Source organism: Aplidium turbinatum, chromosome 15, assembly GCF_918807975.1.
Source record: "Aplidium turbinatum chromosome 15, kaAplTurb1.1, whole genome shotgun sequence".
Lineage (NCBI taxonomy): Eukaryota > Metazoa > Chordata > Ascidiacea > Aplousobranchia > Polyclinidae > Aplidium > Aplidium turbinatum.
Window position 1 is genome coordinate 3,635,059 of NC_137486.1, and position 6,437 is coordinate 3,641,495.

Below are 6,437 nucleotides of genomic sequence, written 5' to 3' on the forward strand. Positions count from 1 at the left end.
TGTGAATCTGTGATTTTCATCAACAATTCACTTGTTTAAGTTTGTTGCAATATACAAAAACTGCTCATAGATAAGACACATGGATATGTGTCATTGATTCAACGTCATCAGCTGTTAAATCAACAGAAAAATGGAGACGGGTACGTTGTCTGTCTCTTTCAGGAACCAAATTTTATAAAAGCAATTAGGCTTACAGGTAATCCCCTACACCTAGGCCCTATGGACGTGTAAACAGTGAATGTTGTAGCAACAACTTGGCCAACGCTTATAACTGTTAACTGTTATAAGTGCTTCAACAGACTGCCAGTACTGTTGCAATATGATAAAATTGCCTTGCAATGGCGACAATTCACAGTATTCTTTTCATCATCTGGCTTAGAAAAATGTTCCCACACGCTGGAACTTCTTTTTTGCCCACGACCACGACCAGTCGACATGATGCAGTGATTACCATAATCCTCTACAGTCTACTGCTCACTAGTTCACGAATCTCAAGTGCGTGGTGAGTGAATCAAAGCGCGTGCGAATGCACACGTAATGAATCATTCGTGGCCGCACACACAAATTATTCACTCGTATGGGAACACACTGCGTGTCTGCAGTTCTGATTACTGCGTGAACCCTATGAAGATCAAGGAAAAAAAAGGAGCTTGGAACAAACAGTCCATGAAGAAAAAAGTCGATGCGGAAGACGGAAAGTATCAACTTTACATTTGTTTAACGTCGCACACTGTTCATTTAACAGATTTATTTTCGAATCTTGATATCCGAAAAGAAACTGCAAATGTCATCAACATTGTAATCACCATCAGGTACTGTTATTTCTGCATCTTCAGCTGGAGTTTCAGCTCTTGTTGAACGTGAAGTTAATGGAGTTGCCTCGTTATTGATGGCGGTACCGATAGTAATGTCTGCCAGACAAATTCGTTTGCCAGAAGTTACAGGAACTTTCTTCCCTCGTTTTTCTCTGGCTTTACTTTTACTGTTTGACTGCTGAAGAATGTCCATTACAGCATCGTTTAAGAAGGAACTATTTTCAGTAGCCGTATCACGGACAGAAGCTGTTTTAAAACCTGTTGTCTGTTTACAGGTGAAAGACCACATGCCTCGAAGCCGCTTTTAAGATTTTGGCTCATTCCATTCTCAACAAGTTTACTGTGAAGTTTTCTGAGCAGTTTGGGGAAAGTACTTTTTGGTGTAGCACCTTTATGCCGAGTCTCTTTCCGCCAATCTGATTACACCTTCCTCCAATGTCCTTTGTGGGACGAAAATAACATACATCAAGTGGCTGTGTTAGATGTGTACTGTTAGGCAGCAATGCAATGAAACGGATACTATACTCTTTGCATGCTTCTATAACATCACACGAGAAATGCGAACTCAGGTTATTACCAATAAGGATTTTTGGTCCAACCTTTTCCTTAGCTCTTGGAAGATATAGTTTGAAAAACCAATTTTCAAAGGTGCGCAAATCAAACCATCCTGAAGACGTACTATCATATATTGTCCCATCTGGACCACCATTGGTCCAATTTGTGTATACATGCATGGACTTGTACACCACCATCGGTGGAAGCAGCTCACCATCTGCAAAACCACTATACATTAACAAGACACTTGCTTTTGAGTGGTCAATTTTCCTCTCAACACGCTTCCGCCTTCCGTCTTTTTCGGCATATGATCTTTTTTGCACCTGGTTCATTGGTTACATTAGTCTCATCATAATTGCACACATTTTCACTTAGAACATGTTCTGCTTCCAGTTCATAGTTGTCAAAAAAAATTGGCTATCATCTCACGATCAACTTCAGCACGAGCCGGTTTAACATTTTCTGCCATACTTTGTGTCAAATTATGTCTTTTCATGAAAGAAGAAACCCAATCATCGCCTGGGCAATTGTCTATGAATGCTTTCAATTGGAAACCTTTCTTATCCAAGTAACTTTTCACAAACATTTTAATGTCAGTCCCAATTAATGGGTATCTTCACTGTGTTAGCACATCAATTACATGTAGTAGATTTTCCTCTTCAATTTTGGTCTACGCAATCGGATGACCTGGCTTATTTGGGTGCTTGTTCTTCGCTTTATTCCAGAGAGTGCCATAGGGTATGTTGTGTGGTTTTGCAGTCTCATAGATGCTAGCTCCTCCTTGTACTTGACTGAGTGCCAGCTGCATAACTTCAGGCGGTGTGTTATTGTACTGTATATCCGACTACCAGCTTTTCTAGTGTATTTTCTCATCATTTTAATTTTTATCAAAAACAGTCTAAACTGAAATACAAAAAAATTATTGACACATGATATGGGATCTCAAGAGACCAATGGAAGATAGGATTCTCATATTTCCATCTATAAATGTACTTATCAAAGTAGCCCCTATCTATCAAAGTTACCCTGTTGTATTAAAGTAGCCATGTTTGATTACTTTCCAGTTATATTGATCGTACTTTAAAACATTCAACAAAGTCTTGACATTCTCATAGTTTTCTTTCAGGTGGACTGAATGAGCCAGGGGAAGAGATGGGTATTTGTTGCCATTGTGCAAAAGTACAGCCTTGATACTTTTTGACGGTACCCGATCAGTTGGTCGACAGGACAATTGGTCGACAGACAATTGGTCGACAGGACGTTAGGTCGACAGAACGATTCATTTTAGGGTTAGGGTTAGTTAACCTAACTCTAACCCTAACCTTAAAATGAATCGTTCTGTCGACCTAACGTCCTGTCGACCAACTGTCTTGTCGACCAATTGTCCTGTCGACCAAATGTCTGTCGACCAATCGACCATGCACCTTTTTGACGAACTGTCAATGAAGAAACGCCAGTCACTCGGGTTACAGGGAATTTCAATTGATTTAAATAGTCCACTAACATTATTGCAATAGCAAATTCCATCTTGCAATGTGAAAAAGCTGGAAAAGCTTTGGTGATGTTTGCGTTGTTCAGTAACTTGGGCAGTATCATCCAGCAAGTTCCATTGCTTAAGTCGAGATGTCAACAACTCCGCATTAGATTTGGTCAGACCAAGATCACTGATCAAATCATTCAGATCTTTCTGATTAGGGTAATATGGCTCTCCCTCTTCCAACTGAGGAGATCGAATAAATTTATCAATGGCAACATCTTCTTCCTCAGTGGTGGACTCATCACCTGAGAGTTGCTCGTTTCTTGGGGTGGGGGGATTAGGCACTGGCAGTTCATCTGAATGTGGCACCGAAGGTATTGAGGAAGGAATATTTGGGTAAGCAATAGGAGGAGCGTTTTTCCAGCTCTGCGTCGGGATGGATTAACCATACAAAAATAGCAGTCATCTGTGTGGTTCGTTGGCTCCCGCCATACCCTTGGAAGAGCAAACTTTATCGCCCTTTTCTCCCCTCGATACCAACCTAAAAACAAATAACCAATTCTTAATTTGCTGTAACCATAAACATACAAATAGATCAATTTCAATATAATTAAGATTAGCCTAAATAATATGATCGATGAAACCATACCTTCCAAAATCTGTTTGCAGTAATCGCAAGAAAAATGTGATGCCCAAGGTCTGTCTTGGTCTCCAACAGGCATTCCAAAATAAGCATTGTAGGCTTCACACATCTTAACGGAAGCCAAAACTGAGTGCTTCTTCGCTTTTGTCTTGATAAATTGTCTACAATTGAAACAAAACGCATCAGCAGAATGTTTGCAGCCTCTCTAGGCATTTTGAAAGCACTCTAATGGGGTCCAATTAAAGAAAACGTTACAAAATTATCAATTGCAAATCATAAAATATTCTACACAACACCTCAAAAATCAATCCTGCTAACAGAAGTATCTATAAAATGGCAAGTATTGCAGAGTATAGTAACATTTAAAAGTGGTTAACATCCATCTTGGATGCTCTTTAGCCATATCTTTGATATCTTATCTCAAAAATATTGCGATTTTAAAATTTCATTCTTTAAACCACAAAAGCAAAGTTTATATGAAGTGAAGTTGATTTTCGACACTTAGGAGAAGGTCGGGTTAGTTGACTCATTTTTTACTTAAATGCATCTAACTCCAAACAGTTTCTTTCTACCAAGCTGCAAACTACAGCAAATATAAAGAAAGCTTCACTATAACTTCAGGACTTGTTTCAGTGCAATAATGAGCTTTCAGGTATAATTTTCAAATGCTTCAAAACTGTTACCGAATTGAGTCAACTAACCTGATGATGTGGGTTAATTGACTTACCCTGTGGGATAGTTGACTCACGCTGAATAGGTATATAGTAAATGGACATTTATGCGAAATGCATGTATTAGCATTAAAGGAATTGTGTGTAGCACCTAGTTAATGTTTAACAAACGAAATCAGCTGTTGTGTTTGTACAATTGAGATAATTCCAGCTGGTGCATCCATATAGTATTACACTTGATGGGGATGTTTTCCTGCCGGACAGAAGTTGAAACTACCCCTTAGTAGCAAACAAAACACAGTAGTAATTAACAAACGAACACTACAATTGGTTGCAATTCAAAACAAATCTACTGATATGTAGACCTACTGTCCCGGTCTTGGGTTGCTCACCGAAAGCAAGTCAACCCTTGTATTCTGTCAGAAGCAACCTACTGTAGGTTTGGGGTATCGAAATAAAGCAAAATCCCGAAAGCGGACTTTGCTGTTTCGTGCCACACTGGCTACTGCACTGGTCAAACGAAGTCTATGTACAGTGTTGACAAAAAAAATAAGCTGATGTGTCTGTGCAATCAAGGTGTGCCCAGCTGGAACATTCGTTGGACGCGTGAGAGTTCATCCCAGCAGGGCAGCAGAAGTAGCAACCAGAGCAAACACATTGCACCCATTTTTCTTTGGATTTACTGTTTGCCCAAGTGTCTTCACAAATGCAGCATATATAATCTTGGTCATATACGCAATCACTGATGTCGCTGTCGGCATCTAGCAGCATCATGCTGTCACAACCAGACTCTTCTGAAGAACTCGGAAGCAGAGTTATCTTTACTTTGTTTCGTCTTTTCTTTGTCTTTACATTGTTTTTTCTTGTTTTTTGGGGTGGGCATTCTTTTGATTCTGATTTCCTTTTTCTTTTGCTTCTTTCTCAAGTCTACATTTTTCTGCAGTGTTTGTTAAGATTAGTGATCTGCCCTTTTTCCTTTTTCTCTTTTGTTTTCTTTCTGGAGCTTTTGGCAACGGTAAGATGTCACTAGGAGACTTGTAGGCCACAACACGAACAAGCGACTTCAGTGTCTCGACTTCTTTAGATCTTGGCGCTGAGGCAGAAGAGTTGCAATCGCCAACATGCTCATTTTCGGGACAAGAAGATGCTAACACTCCCCTTGTAGCAATTTCTAAAAAAACATCTGGTGCCACCTCCTCACATGCATCACTTAATTTTATGGCTCTTCCAGGCACTGGTTCTTCTGTCGGCTCTGTGGGACTTGAATTCAATTCCGTTGCCGAAGCTACTGGTGGTCGATCTGTAATCGCAGATGGAGCAAAATCGTCATCGGTGAAAACATCTGGGTTGAGTGGGCAGATTCCAGTGCTTCGAAAGCCAGATTTAATATTTCTTGTAGTGAATGCAAGCTCAAACGCTTGTTTCACCAGTTGTGCAATGCCATAAATAGAAAATGTTGTCCCAGGGTTTTCCCTCATCCAGTTGTCTAGAGCTGAATTATAATACCTTTTAAATGGCCCATAGACTGTGCGGTCTAGGGGTTGCAGCTTGTGCGACATGTGAGGATGGATGGTCACCATCACGATTCCGTGTTTTCTCCCCATCAACGAAGCCATAAGAGAAATATGTTTAGCATGGTTGTCCATGATCAGAAGGACAGGATTGTCAATACTACATTTGGTGAAATGGATGAAGTGTTCAAGATATTTTATAAAGGTTTCTTCGTTTATCCACCCACTTTTTGCAGCACATCCAGCAGAACCCAGTGGTGCCCCTGCTAGCATGGATTCCTTTACAAAGCGAGCCCTGGGAAACATTAAGTAAGGTGGGACTGTGTTCCCAATTGCATTTATTGTGCCAATCATTGTAACGAGAGTTCCACGTTCAGCGGAAGTCACGGCACCAACTTGCTTAGCTCCTTTCAAGGCAATCACTTTGAGTGGAGTTTGCATGGTAAAACACCCTGTCTCATCCATATTGTATATGTTTTCTGGAGAAAAGTGATACCTCTCCATGACGTCAGAGATGCTTTTGAAGAAAATACCAACGGTGGTGCGATTGAATGATGTTGCTCTTCCAAGTGTTGTTGCTTCCGGTGTTTTTAATGCTAAATTATGGCGTTTCATAAACAACCACAACCACTCTCTTCCTGCCTTCTTGTTGTCGGACCAGTTTTTGGGAACGTTGACTTGGTAAGTTGACTCAGCAAATTCGTAAGCTAGCATTTTCACTTTATCCATGGACAGTCCGTGATGTTGCTTTACCAAATTAATGCA

The 6,437-nt window shown here is 40.3% G+C and overlaps 1 pseudogene; it reads right to left on the reverse strand.

Moving 5' to 3' along the window:
• Nucleotides 1-747: 747 nt before the first annotated feature.
• Nucleotides 748-3,689, reverse strand: LOC145784699 (uncharacterized; annotated as a pseudogene).
• Between the last annotated feature and the right edge of the window lie 2,748 nt (nt 3,690-6,437).